General features: G+C 39.2%; 1 long non-coding RNA gene across 1 annotated transcript in view; it reads right to left on the reverse strand.

The window, feature by feature from the left end:
• Positions 1-18,056, reverse strand: part of LOC141424985 (uncharacterized) — a 74,099-nt gene that overhangs the window by 2,392 nt on the left and 53,651 nt on the right. Inside the window, exons 2-4 of the long non-coding RNA XR_012449992.1 lie at positions 14,101-14,214; positions 12,168-12,305; positions 9,251-9,356 (exon numbers count right to left, since the gene is read on the reverse strand). This is a non-coding gene — a long non-coding RNA (uncharacterized lncRNA). The remainder of the gene's footprint in view (positions 1-9,250; positions 9,357-12,167; positions 12,306-14,100; positions 14,215-18,056) is intronic.

An 18,056-nucleotide genomic window follows, 5' to 3' on the forward strand; every position in this document is an offset into this window, starting at 1 on the left:
GGGAATTGCATTAAACATGTAGATTACTTTTGGGAGTATGGACATTTTCACTATGTTGATTCTACCAATCCATGAGCATGGGAGATCTCTCCACTTTCTATAGTCTTCCTCAATCTCTTTCTTCAGAAGTGTATAGTTTTCCTTGTAGAGGTCTTTCACATCTTTTGTTAGGTTTACACCTAGGTATTTGATTTTGTTTGAGGCTGTTGTAAATGGAATTGTTTTCATACATTCTTTTTCCGTTTGCTCATTGTTAGTGTATAGAAATGCTAATGATTTTTCCATGTTGATTTTATATCCTGCTACCTTGCTATAGCTATTGATGATGTCTAGAAGTTTCTGAGTAGAGTTTTTTGGGTCTTTAAGGTATAGGATCATGTCATGACAACAGTTTTTATGGAACAATATGAAGACCTATGAAGAAGTAGTTTCAATTTGGTGGAATGTTAGCATGAAGGTTTAGGTAATTGATTCCCATCTTATCTTTATCAATTTCAAATCATGGGAAAGTTGCAAAAAAACCACAAATAATATTGGAAATATCAAAAAGTGCTTTGAATTTTGGTTGAGCTTTGGTGCCTTTCCAACAGGACTCTATAAACCAAATACTTAAAACCAACAAGACTGAATAGACCATGAAATGTCACTCATCAACTGGGAAGTAACCTTCATAGACACAAAATTACCTCCCATAATGCCAAGGATGTGTTTTCCCTTATAAAACAAAGCCTATCATGTTGAGTTCAAGAGCACAAAATAGTATGAACATGAGTAACTTTTCATGAAACCACTGCTGAAGGCAAAAATTAGTTCACATATTTGAGAGGAAATAAGACAGAACCAATCTTGGGACCACCAGACCCTTTTAACAATCAAACTCAAAAGTAGTATAGTAAAAGATTACCAGGATTCTATTGCACTTCAGGCTCATTACAATTACCCATGAGAGTTCCTCTTAGCATGTCTTTCATTACTTTTATGAGGAAATGAAAAGTGAGTTCCCTATTTCTGTCAAGACCAAAAACTTGTTCCTCTTGCTGGCCAAGTCCATAGCCCAGACATTACATGTCACTTCATGTTGTTTGTGGAGGAACCAATATGGGAGACTGTTGGTCATGGGAAGCAAGGGAGCTGGACCCACAGGAGCCCTTTACTGAGACCGCTTTCTTGAAACACAGGAAAAGCCTCTGGCTCCCAAAATCTTCCATCACTGAAAATTACTGCATTTCCTACCCAAAAGGCCAGTTCTCCACCTTGGTAGGGGATTTAACTTATTCAGGGACAATGACATTGCCCAAGAGACCAATGGTGGGGAGTTCCAAATCACACAGAACCCCAGCCCCACCCATTGGTCAACTTTTCTAATCTCCAAAAAGCTTGGAACCATCTTACTGCAAACATAGATTGCAGGCACCCAGGGGGCTATCTAGATCTGTGGGAAGCAAGCTTATATGTTGCTACCTAGCAGCTGGTTTGGGTCTTATGTGCTTGGCTCAATCAGACCATCTTTCTTCTTGCTTCCCCTCAGACAAGGTAAAAAACTGGAGTCCCCACATATGAAGAAAGATTAAGTAGACAAAAACAGGGTGCCTTACAAATTGGCAATAGGAAAGATAATGAATGGCCTCCTGAGCATATCATCCAGTAATATGGTCCTGTCACTTGGGCAAAAGACTGGTCCTGGGGCTATCGCACCCCTATATATATTCTCAACCACATCATCAGGCTGCAGGCTGTTGTTGAAATTATAACTAATAAAAGCACAAGAGCTCTCAATTTGATAACAAAACAAAGCACTAAGATGTGCAATGCCATCTATCAGAACTGCGTGGCTTTAGAATATTTGTTGTCCTCTGAGGGAGGAATTTATGGAAAATTTAACCTGAGCAACTGCTGCTTACAGATTGAAAGGGAGAGGGAGAGTGTGAGAAAATAATGTGTGTTAAGAGGAATATTACACTCTTTCACATACAGCACACAGAATTTGAGTATATGGCTTTTCTGAATGGATTTTTTGCTTCAGATGTGGTGGCTCTCATCTAAAATTCCAGGACTCAAGAGACAGAAACCAGAAGATCCAGTACTTGATGCAAGCTGCAGACAATATTCTAAAGATCTTATATCAAAAGAAGAAAAAAAAGAGAGGGGGGTTGGTGAGTGGGAGCATAGATCAAGTGGTAGAATGTTTTCCTAGAAAGCAAAGTCTATGGATTCAAACACTGAGAAAAAAAGAGTTTACTGGATTGGAGATACTAATAAGAGTTATAAGAATTGAAATGCTGAAGAGGTGTGTAGGGGCCAGAAATGTAAGTCCCATTTATCCTTCCTGATCTTGCTAAAGCCTCTCATTCCAAATTGGCAGAGATGTAGCATTTATATGGTGTAGACAATCTTAGTGCTTTCATCAGGTTTTTATTTTTTAGGAACCTGCATACTATTCTTCATAATGTCTGTGCTAACTTATATTCCCAACAGCAGTGTAACAAACACTTCAGCATTTATTATTAATATTATTATTATTATTATCACCACTATTATTTTGATAATAGCCATTCTGACTGGGAAGATGCAGCATCTCATTATAGGTTTGATTTGTATTTCTCTAACAGTTAATGATACTAAGCATTTTTCTCATATTTGTTGAGCATTCTTTTTTCATGTATTGAAGTGCCCATTCAGGTCATTTACCTATTTTAAAAACTGAATTATTAGTTTTTAATTGTTAAGTTTTCTTTTAGTTCCTTATATGTTATGAATATTAACCCTCTGTCAAATAGCTGCCAAATAGTTTCTCCTGTTATGTAGGCTGTCTCTTCATTATGTTAGTTTCCTTTGCTATCCAAGACTTTAGTTGGATGTAATTAATTTACCAATTTTTTTATTTCCCCAGAAATAAAAAAATCATTTCATATCCAGAAAATGATTGTCTGTGCCAATGTCTAGAGATGATTCCCCTATGATTTCTTCTAGGTTTTTCAGAGTTTCATGTTTTATATTTAGGTCTTTGGTCCATCTTTGAGTATATTTTTAACAGGGTAAGAGACAGGGATAACAGGGTTAAAGGGACAATACTAGTCTGGGAAAGCTTGACAGTATTTAGAACAATGAGGCTCATGGGGAACACTAGCCTCTGATCAAGCATCTGTCAAAACTATTTAAGGTGAGGAATGTGGCCGCACTTATCTCTGCATGTTTCCAGGTCCCAGATTATTGCAGGACCACTCTGCTACTCTCTGTCTCTGCATCAGAGAGGTTACAGACCTGTGCTTTTAGAACCTAATCACTGGTAAGGCATCCCAATATGCATTATATACACAATGGTGAATTTGTAGGACCACCACTGCTCCCTGCAGGTTCCAATTCACCAGACCCAGAAAATCTGCAGTTTAAAAAACCTCTTTAAAGCAATTCTTATATGTCCAGAATTATTCATGATATTTTAAGACAGCCATTAAGAGCCAGGTAGAGCTCTTGTAGTGACTGGCTTTTCTTAGAAAGTCAAGGGAGCCTTCAAAGTCATGTAACAGTTACTGTATATATAATAGGTAATGATTTCTTCTCAAAACCATTGTTGTGGGGACTCAGGGATGAGTAGGAAGTACTAGCAATTTATCTCCTGTCTAGTCAACAATGCACTAGCAGAAACTTTTGATCTAAAGACACAAATATTGAAAACTGAAAGCATGGAAAAAAAGACATTCTATATACATAGTAATCAGAAGAGAGCAATTGTGGCTATACTAAGACAAATAAAGGGACTATACTAGACCAAAAGAAGACAAGAAGGATGAGAGACAAAGAAGATGAAAAATGACATTGTATGTTTAAAGGTTCAATACTTTTAAAGAAGAATTAACAAGTATAAACTTCAGTCCACCTAAAAATGGACAATTAAAATACTTGAAGCAAAAGTTGACAATTGAAGAGTGAAATAGACATTGCTACAATATCGGGACTTTGACCTCCCTCCCCCAATAATAATGAATATAACAAAGAGAAAAAAAGCTAAAAAGAGAGGACTTAAACAACATATAAATTGAGTATATCAATCAGATATTTACAGAACATTTTACCCAACAATATCAGATTAGCCACTGCAGATAAAAGCATGGTGGCTCCTGAACAAATTTATACCAGAATTATCATATTATATAGCAATTTGACTTCTGAGTATATTCCCAAAATAACTGTAAGGAGGGTCTCAAAGATATATTTGTGTACTCATGACATAGTGGCAATATTCACAATAGCTAAAACTTGGAAACATGTCAGGTGTCCATCTCTGACTAAAAGTATAAACAAAATGTGAGACAATATTACTGAATATTACTTGCCCTTAAGGGAAAGAAATTCTGACATATGTTACAACATAGATAACCTTGAGGACATTATGCTAAGTTAAAAAAACTATTTTCATAACAAAACACTGTAGAATACCATTAATATGATATACTTCAAGAGCCAAAATCTTAGGTAGAAAGAGAATGGTAGCTGCCAGAGCTGGAGGAAGGAGAATGGTGAGTTGTTTAATGAGTAGAGAGTTTCTGTTTTACTAGGTGAAAAAAGTTATGAGGTTGAAGGTGGTGATGGTTATACAACATTATGAATGTATTTATTACCACTGAATATATAACTTAAAATAATATGATGATTAAATTTTACATTATGTGCATGTTGCTACAATAAAAAAAACTGGGGAAAGAAGAAAACAAGCTAATTCAATAAAATGTCATTGTTATTTCTTTAAATTTGATGAAAGAGCTCCACAGGGAATAAGGGTAAGAAGGTGTATTTCTTAGTTCTATTTACCATAACAAAATACTATAGACTGGATGGGTTTAGGACAAGAAAATTATTTCTCACAGTTCTGGGGAAAAGAAGATGTCAGTGCAGTTGGTTTCTGGTTAGAGCTCTATTTCTGACCTGTAGACAACCATTTTCTTATCGTTTTTACTTGGTGGTGAGAAAGATAGAAAAGATATGTTAGAGTTCAGATGTTAAGAATATGAAGTATACAACTCAGCACATAGCAGTCTGTTTTCATTGCACCTTGAACTTTTGCCTTAATCACCAAGAATAAGAGTTAGGAAAAGGTGATGGTATGCCAATGATACCAATATTTACAAAGACAAAAGTTACAAAGACAAAATTATTTTCTTAATTTTAGTTTCCTTTTAACAATCTAAATTGATAATGAAATTTCTGCATAAGAAGGCAAGTTTATATTTGGTGCTCTCACCACCCTCAATCTCTCCTCTGCCATATGGCTGACTCTGGAACCCTTAGCCTCTATTGGCATGATGTTATCAACTGTCAGAAAGGAGGTTTGCATCAGCTCCTTTGGTTGAGAGGTTTGCATTAGCTCCTTTGGTTGATAGTAGATGCCGTCATTTTAAGAAGCCAGGACCTCATCCCTCAACAGGACAGAAACAGCAGTCAGAACTACTTAAAGGCTCTCTACTTGATGACTGGCCTCTACTTGTTCACATCTCTGGGACAGCTAACAGACTGTAAATTTGTTCCTTTGGGACTAACACTTTCCAGTCCCTGTTCACCCTGATTTTCAATCTGGGTCAGTGTCACTATGAGTAATTTCACTCCTGATCCTGGAACTCTGCATCACTTAATACCCACTAGCTCCATTTTAAGAATATTTTCCCCCACAAAGTTAAGGATATCTGGACACTGACAGCAAACACTTGTTCCACTGCCCTTTGGTGTTCTCTTCTGACTGTAACTGGAAAGTAAACTTCAGGCCTTTGGCCCAAGGGAGATATGACAGTGAGAAAAAGTCACAAAATTTAAGCATGTGCACAAAAGCTAAGTGAAAAAATATTTCAAGGAAATATTTTAAAGTGTAAAAATAATTGTATAAGCATGTAATGAACAGAAAACATCTAAATATATTAAAAATAGTACTTCCAACTTATATACACCCTAGCATTGAAATCCATTTTTAACTTAAAGGCAGAGTTCTAGGAGGGTGGAACAGGTTCTACAAGTGGGGGGAGGTGGCAGGGAAAGGAGTAGGAGGATGACTATGGTACAAATAATGTTCATATATATAAATTCAGAAATGGTACCTGCTGAAACTGTCCCACAATCAGGGCAGAGGGGATGAAAGAGATCAGTAGAAGGGGTGAATTCAAGTATAATACACTTGATACATTGTTAGAACCTTTGTAAATGCTATGATGTACCCCCAAACACACCCAGCACAACAATAAAAAAAAATAAAGGGAGAGTTCAAATTCCATAGAGGATAAAATCATCCTACCAGGGTCTGTCAACTTTTTCCATCATTCAAGTTGATTAAAAAATACTGATAAAATTTAGGTGACACCAACAACAAAATTGATGAGATCCAAATGGAAATGATATAATAGTTAAATCATGAAAATCTAGATAATTAAGAGAATAAATAAAAACTGATTAAAAAATAAACATCTTCAGAGTCAAGAATCTAAAGATAGGTGGGCTATGAATGAAGAACAATCAAAGATGTACAATGTTTTATGTTTAATTTCTTAGAAATAATATCATTGTCCAAATGAATACTTTGATAGAAGGGCTTAAAATTTAGTTTAAAGAGATCTGAGATCAAATTTCACTTGATCTCATTTTTTAATGTGCCATCCTGTGGTGAAAAGTAGAAAGGCAATCCAGTAATTAGAAGAGTGAAAAAGGGGTTCAAACTTGATTTTATAATGAATCTAATCCATAGCTGGGCACAGTGCCTCGTGTGCAAGCTTCCAGCAACACTGAATGCTGAGATCAGGTGGCCTAGGTTGATTCCCTCTCAACTAATGACTGGGTTCCTAGAGTTTCCTAGATTAATCACCATCCTCACATTGAATTGCTAAAAGCATGATACATTAGACACATGAAAATAAAGAACAAAGAAACACACACACACAGTAAACATGGACACACAATTGTGTATGGAAGTTTGTGCTTCATCAATGGAGATCCAAAGGTACTTGACACTAGTGAAGTTGGTTGGTCTTCCATGGAACTGAAAGCCAACTGTGCCCAGGTCCTTGCTGTCTACAACATAGGTATCATTAAGTTACCCACCATGTTCTTTGACTGACAACTGCTGTGTCAACCAAGATCACTGAATTCTAGATTTGTTCTAGACATTCTATTGCTAGATATATGTGAAAGGTAAGGAGAAACTGTGGGAAACATTGCTTTTGATGAGCTTGTTGGGAAATCAGAGGGTGAGCTTCTTTATTTAAGAACAGAAGTAAAAGAACACCTAAACCTCAGGAAGCACAGCAGTTCACAGGACCACTGACACTACAATTCTATTTCTGCACTATTGGAAGAGAATTAAATGGAATATTTATGTAAGGCACCTAGCAAAATAAAGGCAGTGATTTTACCCTGATGTATTTATATTTTTGTATGCAGAAATTCTAGTGCTAACTTTTTCAATAAGAAAAACTGACTATCATATTCTTCAGAGTCAAAAGAAATTCATCTTAATTTGAACCTTGTAGCATTAGTGACATCTGGAGGAAAATAACAAAAGTTACAACATAGCTTTTTATAGCTATTCTGATCTTTTATAAATAGTAATTTCAAGATAAAATTTACATATTAAGTAACTAAATGGAAACAAAGGTGAACCAATTATATCCTGGACGGTATCTCTATTAATATGCTAGGAAGTTTTGAGTTTATAATATGAAGAGTTTAATAAAGAGCATAAGGTACTCTAGTGCATTCTGATAAGAAACATTTATTCAGCATGTACATATGAAGTTAGAACATAACTAAAAATATAATTGTGGACCTCTTAGGCTTTTTTTATGCATTGAATACCCAAGAACTTCCCCTTTTCTAAGCTTGTACATCAAAATTCTCAGTGGGGTGTCTAGATATTTCTTCAAAGAAATATCCAGTTCTAGAGAAAAGGTTAGATCAAGAAGAATTAACCTAGAAGGTAGCACACATGCACAGGAAATCAATGTGAGTCAACTCCCTGTATAGCTATCCTTATCTCAACTAGCAAAAACCCTTGGTCCTTCCTATTATTGCTTATACTCTCTCTTCAACAAAATTAGAGATAAGGGCAAAATAGTTCCTGCAGGGCAGCGAGGGGGTGGGGGGGAGAGGGAGGGTATGGGGGAGTAAGGGAAGGGGTGGGTGAAGGGGGGAGAAATGACCCAAACATTGTATGCAAATATGAATAAAAAATACTTAAGGAAAAAATAAACTGTCATCCTACAATTTGAAAAAAGAAAAAGAAATATCCAGTTCAGCTGCACAGAGTATGGAATTAAGAGAGACATTCTTAATTTAAGAAACTTATATTTAAGAAACTATAGTGACAACAAATGATATTTTGACAAGTGAGCCTTAATAAAAGGGAGGGGCTTGAATATCCATGACCCAAAGCAAACTGTGATCCAATGGTTGACAACTTAAACCCTCAGGCCAAATCCAGGCCATATGGTTTTTGTTGTTGGAACACAACCATGTTTATTCATTGACATATTGCTTTCAAGCTATGACTGATTTAAGTAGGTGTGAGAAACCAAGCCTGTACTACTTACTGTCTGGCCATTTACACCAAATTTGCTACCCATGATCCCTTTAATCACTTGCATCAAACTTACATTTTGCTCCAAGCCCTATTATCATGAGAGAATATAGAGTTGGCCCTTGATATCTGAAGTTCTCCATCTACAGATTCAAAAAGGTCTTATGAAAATAGCTTTTAAAAATTGCAGGGGTGCTAAATATGTACAGATTTTTCTTGCCATTTTTCCCATAATAGGACATTGTAACAACTAGTCACAAAAAATCATTTTGTATTAGGTGCAAGTAACCTAGAAGATTTACAGTATGTGGGAGGATGAGTATAGGTTATATAGAAATTCTACACTATTTCTTATAAGGAATCAAGGGCCCATGGATGCTGCTATCACACATGTTTGTTTGGGTCCTTGAACTGATCCCCTGAGAATACTAAGGGACAATGGGTTCCATCAAAGTTGGTTTTAGTCATAAGACTTGGTATGTTAGTTTGAATGCTGGAGAAATGTCACTGTACAAGTTTGAAGCTAAGTCTCAAGTCCTGGTTAGGCATTGTCCTTGCAATGGTAGAATGAGCTATATGGAACAGAACCAACATAGCAAATCTGCAGACTTGCATGAGTGAAGAAAAATAATTGCTTATTTTTGGTACTCTAGAGTTGCTTGCTATGCATAAAAGCCAACAAATACAGAAGTGTCATACCTCTGCTTAAGTATTCTCATGGAGGTTTGATTTCAGTGACTGATGACACCGGAAGTATCCTAAAGACCAGATGTGGCTTACTCCTTTCTGGAGTCTTATTTCAGACCTTAATGGGCACAAAAGAACAAATTTTCATTCCTCTACATATGGTAAGGAAAACTGAGTCAGAGTTTAGGCCACCAGACTTGTAGAATCATGGTTGCACAAAGTTCAAAATGGTATGGAAGTCAGTCACATTTTTTCTGCCGTTGGATTACATGTCTAGATCCTAAATTGAGCTTCAAATAGTAGAAAGAGGAGTCACAAGTCAACTTGGAACATTAGGCCAAAGCTTTTGCAATTTAGATTAAAATTTGCTCTTTACTTCCAAATGCTTATTTTTAAGGGGTAAAAATTATCATGACTGGCTCCTCAAAAACTTCACAAGAAATAATGGTTACACTAAAATGATAAAATTTCAAGAATTTAAATCTGTTAACAATATTGAGATGACATAATTTAAGTATATGTTAAACCTTAAAAATTGTAATTTTACACAATGCTTAGTCTTCCGTCTTAAATTATTAGACTATAAACAAATCTTTTCAATGTTACCCTTCTGGAAATCATCAAGTTGAAAAACATCTTATGTCTATTTATTCCAAAAAGATAATGAAGGTCACAAATTTGTCATAGAAACTGGTAGTTGCTCTTGGCCTCAGAAATTTAGGTTTTTATTTGATTCTTGATGGCATTAAGGAATCTCACATTAAGTCTTTTGATAGCCTATTTTTGCTGTTTTATAACAAGCTGGTGCAGCTAATGCAGAACTGGTACTACAAAATGTGTTGTAGGCAACAGAATTTGTGACAGGTCCTACTACTTACTCTGACATTGAAATCCCAGAGCACTAATTTATGCACATTAATTTATGGATCACAAAAGCGATACCATTTTAGCCATGTAGTCTTACTGTGCCAGATGAAAGGTGTACATGACTGACATTTAGGCATGATCAGTAATATGTAAAAATGCTGTTCCTGGTGTTCTTTTTAGAAAAGGAAGAGTCTTATTTAATGATTCTTATTAGCAAAGAGGCAATCTATACTTCCTGGAATTCATTTCTCTCTGTAAAATAATTCAGACATATTTCCTAAAAAGAGGACAAGAATTTTTATATCTATATTTTTAATGGAGCTCTGTTTTCTCCTTTGCTTTTCACCTGACAGCTGAACTGATACAGGCTATGAACAGTCAAAGAATTCAAATTAATGGTTTATTTTTTTATTTTAGCAGTACTAGCATATGAAATGAACTCAGAATCCCAAGCTCTCAACCAACTTGAGCCACTTGACCATTTAGTCAAATGGATGTTTTGATCTCAATAGTATCCATTTTAGCACTATACGAGATGTTGTATGAATCCTAGGCATTTTTTGACTATACCTAATACAACAAAGGTTTATTAATGTGTGACTACTTTTCTTATTAGAAAATACACTTTTTGGTGACCCTTTCTAAACCACTGGGTCTCAGGAAGCTTCTCTCGTCCTTACTTACTCTTTAGGGAAGAGGCTTTTATTATGGCACACCATCTACTCATCATTAAATAATGAAATCTGTTTGTCCAGCACTAAGATTTAAAAAAAAAACCCATAAAACACAACCCTTTTTTCTTAATAATCACACAGTTGGATCAAAATAATGATTCATTCAGAGATAATGAAGGGAGAGAAATACATACCTAAATGAACCCATCTGGTTATTTCCTGGTTCTTTGCCATATACTTTCCTTTCTCTTATAAGGTCCCAAGCTTCAGAAAAGCCAAGAACCTGTTTCATTATTCCTGGCAGTTTACACACAGTATTCTGTACATTAATAAATGCTAAATACATGATTTTTGTATGATTGGGTACCAGCTCTGTACACTAAATTATAATAAAGTTTAGATGAGTTAATATGCATGGAGATCTTAGAATGGTCTTCAATATAAGTATTGAAATAAGTATTTAAATTGATCTTAGAAATTCTGGTAAGAACTAATGGAAATAATATAGCTAATAAGGGAAGTAATGAAGGCAAATGAATAACCATGATGTTTAAGAATGTAAGAAAAACTCAGCAGGCAATAAGGGTGAGTATAAACTTACAGTATAACATTTGTTAAATTGGAATCATTAAAAATGACAATTATTCCCTTATAATTAAGCATAATATAAGTATATTTTATTAGATGAAAATAGCATAACGAAATATGATTTGCTGTACTGAATTTATTCTATGACAACTGTATTAATACAACACTTTTAAGACATTTAAAAGATACACTTTATTTCATCATTATCACTTAAAGGTTGATTTTATAAAACATTAAAAAATTTAACATCTCTTCATTTTAGGAATGGAGCAGTATAAATATCCATTGCTTCATGGGTTTGTTATATTAATTACAATCTAATAATAAGTAGTTTTTCAAAATGGGATCTACATAATGAAACATGACAAAAGGACCCAATAAAGCAATATTTCTCTACTTTCTGAATCTCAGTAAAGATTCTAAATACTAAGATTTCTTTTTCTATATATCATATTTAAATATGTCTGTATTCTAAGTCTAGATACTTGAAAAATTGTTATGTATCTAGCTTGTAGCAAATATTTTCCATCTACAACCACCACCTTTGATAGAATTTAAATTATAATGCTGACAAAATCTGCTGGTTTCTCTTGAACAATGTGCAGTAAACTCATTATGTTAACTCTGTGGTAAGTCAAACATGCTTCCCAAAAATGGAACCACTACACACATTCAAAGTATAATGTTAACTTAACCCATCTGCAAATTACCCAATGAAATAAAATATGTCAGCTGTAGTTGACTTGGTTCCAGGAAAACAAAATTTGAGAAATATAGCTACATTATTGTTCTTATCTCACCTTCATTTATTGACAGGAATTTTGTAGGCCACCATGTTATTCACTTTGTGGATTATGAATGAAGACAAAGTTCCTCAGAATTGGAAATCAAGTGTGGTTGCAACACTTCCTGTTTTTCAGGTACAGCCAAATCTTGGACTATATAAATCAACAGATAAATCACCAAATCAAAAGAACCTAATTGGCAATAAGAAAATACATCATTTGTCAAAATGAAAATTAACCTCCCTGTCTCTCTCAAGGGACACATTGTAGTCTACTATTTAAAAGATAGTTTAGCCTGGTCTCTAAACGCTAATTTATTTTCCACAGTGCATATTTATTACAGCAGAGAAAACACAGTATTAGATTTTATTTTTTTTAAATTCAGGTTTATTTCTTTATGGAGAAAACCATTTAAAATAGAGTAAGCATATAATAGTATAAGAAAATATAAATGTAAATCACAAGATATCTAACATGGAAAAGTGTTTCATGTCCCCACTGCAGAGGAGCTAATACAGTAACCTTAAAATGACAGCAGTCAATTTGGGAAGGTGACTGGGAAGTAGTGAAGAGGTCAGGTAGAGATGAATCAGCTCTGGTTGTAATACATTTGTGCATGGAAGCAATGCTAGGAATCTCTCTGTATAGCTATCCTTATTTCAACTAGCAAAAATGGTATGTCTTTCTTATTATTGCTTATGTCCACTCTTAAACAAAATTAGAGAAAATGGCAGAACAAATTCTGCCTGGAAGTGATGGGGGTGGGGGAGAGCAGGAAGGGGTGGGTGATGGGAGGAGAAATGGTCCAAACAATTCATGCAACATATGAATAAATGAATAAAAAGAAATGAAGTACAGTATGTCTTGTCAGAGCAGGACCTAGAACCATCGTCCACAGTTAAAAGTATCTTCGAATAATTGAAAATGGTCCATTTAAAATGTATATATCATGTGTGCTTTGCACACACCATCACATAACTATATGAATCAATGATATACTAACATGAATCCAGGAAATTTCCTTGAGGATATCTTAAAAAATATACCTAAGGGACATACTATACTTATATGAAACTACCTCAGTATAATTACAACTCATGGTAATGAGAGTAAGTTTTGAAAAAATATATCAAAGTTACAATAATTTACATTATACACCATTTACAGTCTTGTCACACTCAATATCAAACTCCATCTTTCAATGATCTCACTATTTTCAAGATTTTAGATAACTACCACCAGTATTCTAAAGAAACACTGGTACAATCTGCAACACATAGCAAGGCATATTTTGTGGCTCACTTTATTGCAAAGCAACTTTGTAAGGTCCCATTTATTATCTTTAGAAAATTTCAATCACTGGTATTGTGGACTGCCTCACACATACAAGGAAATTTTCCCGATCAATAATGTAGCTTCTATTTTTGAATTTTCTGTACTAGAAGGTGTAATACTGGGTGCTGAGGACAGAACAGCCAACATGTGCTTTCACCCAAATGCAACCTTACGAGCATAGCAGATGGGCATTAATCTTATGAGCACCAAAACACATGGGATAATAAATATATAATAGGAAAATGTGACCCATTCACAGGCATGATGAAGTTATTGGTTTTAGTCCTAAGGATTAACATAATTAAGTATGGAAAAGGACAGAGAAGAAAGTGTAGGTTTTATATACCCTGAAAGGAACAATGTGTGACCAGATGGTTGAAGCAGGCCAATTCAAGTACAAAGAAAGGGAGAATGAATTAAATCACTACTGTGTTTGAAGCAGAATGTAATGAACTGGACTTGAATTTGAAAACCATCAAGCTTTGCCCATAATGGCATTTCACCTGGAATGACACTACAACTTTCAAGAAAGGTATGCATTAAACATTTTAAATGTTTACTTTCAAGATGTAGTTTAAACAGCCGATTCAGGGAAATGCAAAGAAGACCCCACCTGGAAAACTGAAATCCGTGCCTTCTCTCCAGTCACCACCCTGTGGCCTTTTCTCCTCACAGCATTTGCAGTAACTTCCATTGAGGTCACTTTTGTTTCAAGAAGACAACAATCCTGAAATGGGACGAGGACAGCACATGGGTAAAGAAGGATGACCTTCAAAACATTGAGTTGTGTCCTCCTAGCAGAGCTGGAGGGCAACACATGTCCAGCTATAAGAGAAGAAAGAGCCCAGTTCAAAGTCTAAAGTGCTCCAGGGAGGCACATGCTCAATCCCACACAATTAAAAACACATTCTCACATTTACACTCACACATACTCAGTCACACTCACCCTGGCACATTCACACATTTACACTAACATTCATAGCCATTCTCACACTCACAAGATCACTCTTAATCAGTATCACACATGTACACACACATTCTCTCACACACTCAGTCTCAAGCAAGCTCTCACATATTCACCCACAATTCTGTCCTCTGAGAGCTGGAAAGTAATTGACCTCACAGAAAGTCAGCCCACCCAGGGCACAAGAGCCAAAACCTTCTGTCCTCTTCATCTTGTAAGCAGACCTCCCCAGGAAACTACACTTGACCTGATTCTGGACTTCCAGCCAGCATTTCTCCAGATGATCCAATGCCTCCCTGACATTTGCCCAACCCCCATACTTTGGTAACCAAAGCTGTATACCACAACTGATCTTTATTCACTTTCCAAGAGCTCCCAACACAGGACGCTGCCCCACCCACCTTCCCCCAGGCAGAAAGGTGTCCTACCTCCCACCACATTATGCATGCCACCACCCCGCACCACTCCCATGTGCACCCCACGCAATATGCCACCACACTCCCCTTCCCAATCTGTTCCCTCCACCATGTGGCTCCCCCCACTGGGGCCTGGTCTAGATGCTGCCCCAGACTCCCTTTCCCATGCCTAAATCCTGCTCCCTCCACAACATGGCTCCCCCAAACTCATCCACAAACAATATGCACCACAGTCCTTTCGCCATACCCAAAGCTCACTGCCTGCAACCCCACTTAGCACCACCCCTGGCTTCCCACCACCACTTTATTCCCTCCAGCACACAAGACTCTGCTCCCCCAACGCTGGCACTTGCCACTCAACTCACTTCCATGTATCGGCTTCCTCCACTGTGAGGCTTCCTCACAAAAAAATGACACTGCTCCTGCTGACCCCCACCCTGCCGAACTCTAGCCTATCTACACAGAAGCCCAACCAGGACACAGGACACAGGACACTGTCCCACAGTCGAGTCCCATGCCTTAAGCCTGTTCCCTCAACATGCTGCTCCTCCATTATCCCCTATGACAAATCAGGCTGCCCACATGATCATGGCTCCCTTATGCAAACATGAAGCTGCCCTACCAACACACCCACCCCACACTACCAGTTCCCAGGACACCTGTACATCCCCAGATACACCTGCAGAGAATATTGCTCCCCACCCCTTCTTGGCACCGCCCAGCACAAGACCCCTCCCTCCTAAAGGACACACTCAAATAGCCTTCCACAGTACAGGAAACTGCCCCCACATGCCCTAAGCCCACTTCCTCCATTCCCAGCTCCCAGGACCATGGGAAGCCAGCCACAGCCCAGCTCCCACCAGCACAGAGAATGCCAGTGCCCCTGGGTGCTCCTGTACAGGACCACCCCTCCCCAATCTCTGGTGTCCAAAACCATCTTCTACTATATAGCAGGTGATGTTGACTCCCCTCTCCCCCCACACCACCAGCCCAACTCCAAGCACACCTGCACTGGATGCTGCCCCTCCCCCTTACCTGGTGCCAAACCAACTCCCTCTAACACATGGCTCCTTCATGTACACATGAAACTGCTCCCCCCACTCTCGCAGAACACCTGCCCATATTCATGTGTACCCATGCAGTTCACCACCCACCCTCACGTGTGCCCCAGCAGGACTCTGCCCTGACCTCTTCCCCTGTTCCCAAAACAACTTCCCCCACTTCAGTAGCTCCCTCACTCAAATATCGTACTACCCTACCTGGGCTCCCTCCCTCACAGGACACCTACCTATCCCCAAGTGTGCTCCCTCAGAACGTTCCCCAATCTCCACCTTCGCTGGGCACCTTCAGCACAGGACACCTCCCTCCTAAAGGACACTACTGAAATCCCCATGCTCAGTGCAGGATGCCACCCCTCCTCCACACCTGCTTCCCCTGCAAGACACCACCCCACAGTCCAGTTCCTATGCCCTAAGCCCACTCCCTCTACTCCCAGCTCCCAGTGCCACAGGAGACCAACGTCCTCATGGCACCTTCCAGTTCAAAGAACAACACTCACCCAGAGTGCTCCTACACAGGACCTCAACTCACTCCCCTTTCCTTGTGCCCAATACTGGCTCCCTCATGTGCATATGTGCCACCCAACATCTTCCAGGACTCTGGTCCAATCCCACATGCACCCACTCAAGACCCTGTCCCACCCTTACAGGCATTCCCTGCTCAAAATGATACCCCACCCCACACATGTCCCTGCAGGTCTCCACCTCACCTCTCTTCCCCTGTGTCCACAGCTGGCTGAGACCACTGCTTGGGTCTCTCCAGGGCTAGGCTCCCTCCAAGGCATGGCTTTCTACAGGGCACAGGAGGTTGCCATTCCCATAAGCTCCCTGCATTGGATGCCACCTCATCCCCCCAATCAGTCTGAGCATAAAATGCCACCCCACTCCACTGGCTTCCCCTGCAGGTAATCTCCACGCAGACCCATACTCATATCCTAAGCCCTCTCCCTCCATTCCCTGATCCCAGGGTCTGTGGACAGAAACCACCACTATGCTCCTTCGGTGCACAGGATGCCACTGCCTCCTGCCTGCAGATGCAGGTCTCTGCCCCACTCCCACATGTGGACCTTGCCCATGGCTCCACCCTATGTCCATACACTCTCCAGTATGTCTCTACCTCGCCTCTCTTCCAGTGTCCAAAGCTGGCTCACTACTGCAAGGCTCCCACTAGGGCAAGGCTCCCTCCAGCACATTGGATAACTCCTCCTCCTCATGCATCCTGTGTAGGATGCTGCCCCACTCCCAACGTGGTCCCCACTTCAAGGACCACCCCATCAAAAGAGCCACTGCACTACACGTACCCTCTCAGGACACCAACCCATCCCACATGCACTCTCTCGCAAGACCCTGCCCAGCTCCAGAAGATTCCTTCTAAGGAAGTCACTACCCCCCCCCATCAATGCCTGCCTAATGCTCTGTGCTCCCTTCCTAAATAACTGCCCTATCCCAATAGCCCCTCAAGAGAAACCTCTCCACCCCAAGGGCACCTCCAAGGAATTGCTCCCACTTCCCCTGTGCCCCAAACAGCTCCCTCCACCTTGAGGCTCACTCACAAACACATAAGGGTGCCCCATGAACCATTGCAAGACACAAGTCCATCCCAATAGCACTCTTGCAAGACCCCATCCCACCCCCATTCCCTGATCAGGAAGTCACTCCCCCATCAATGGCAGCTCCATGTGCTTCCAATGTAAATAACTGCCCCCATGCCAAGGAGCCCCACACAGAGCACCCCTCCACTCACAAGGGCTGGAGCACATGATTGAGCCCTTCTGGCTTCCCTTGTGCCCCAAACTGGCCCCCTTTAATGCATGGCTCATTCATCCACACATAAGGTTCACATCCCTCACCCTCACAGCACACCAGGCCATCCCAAGCAGGAGGCTGAGCCTACACCTTCTCCTGTGCTCAAAATCTTCTCCCTCCACGTATTTGCTCCCTAGACTCATATGAGGCTGACCCCTCCAAGACACCTGCCCATCCCCACATGCACCCACGTAGGATGCTGCCTACTCTCAAACTCACACCCCTCTCATGAAGTTGCCCCATACTCACCCATTCCTCATAGGTCTCACCTCACCTCTCTTGCTTTATTCAAAACTGGCTCCCACTACTGCAAGGCTCCTGCCAG

This window comes from Castor canadensis, chromosome 1 (assembly GCF_047511655.1).
Source record: "Castor canadensis chromosome 1, mCasCan1.hap1v2, whole genome shotgun sequence".
Lineage (NCBI taxonomy): Eukaryota > Metazoa > Chordata > Mammalia > Rodentia > Castoridae > Castor > Castor canadensis.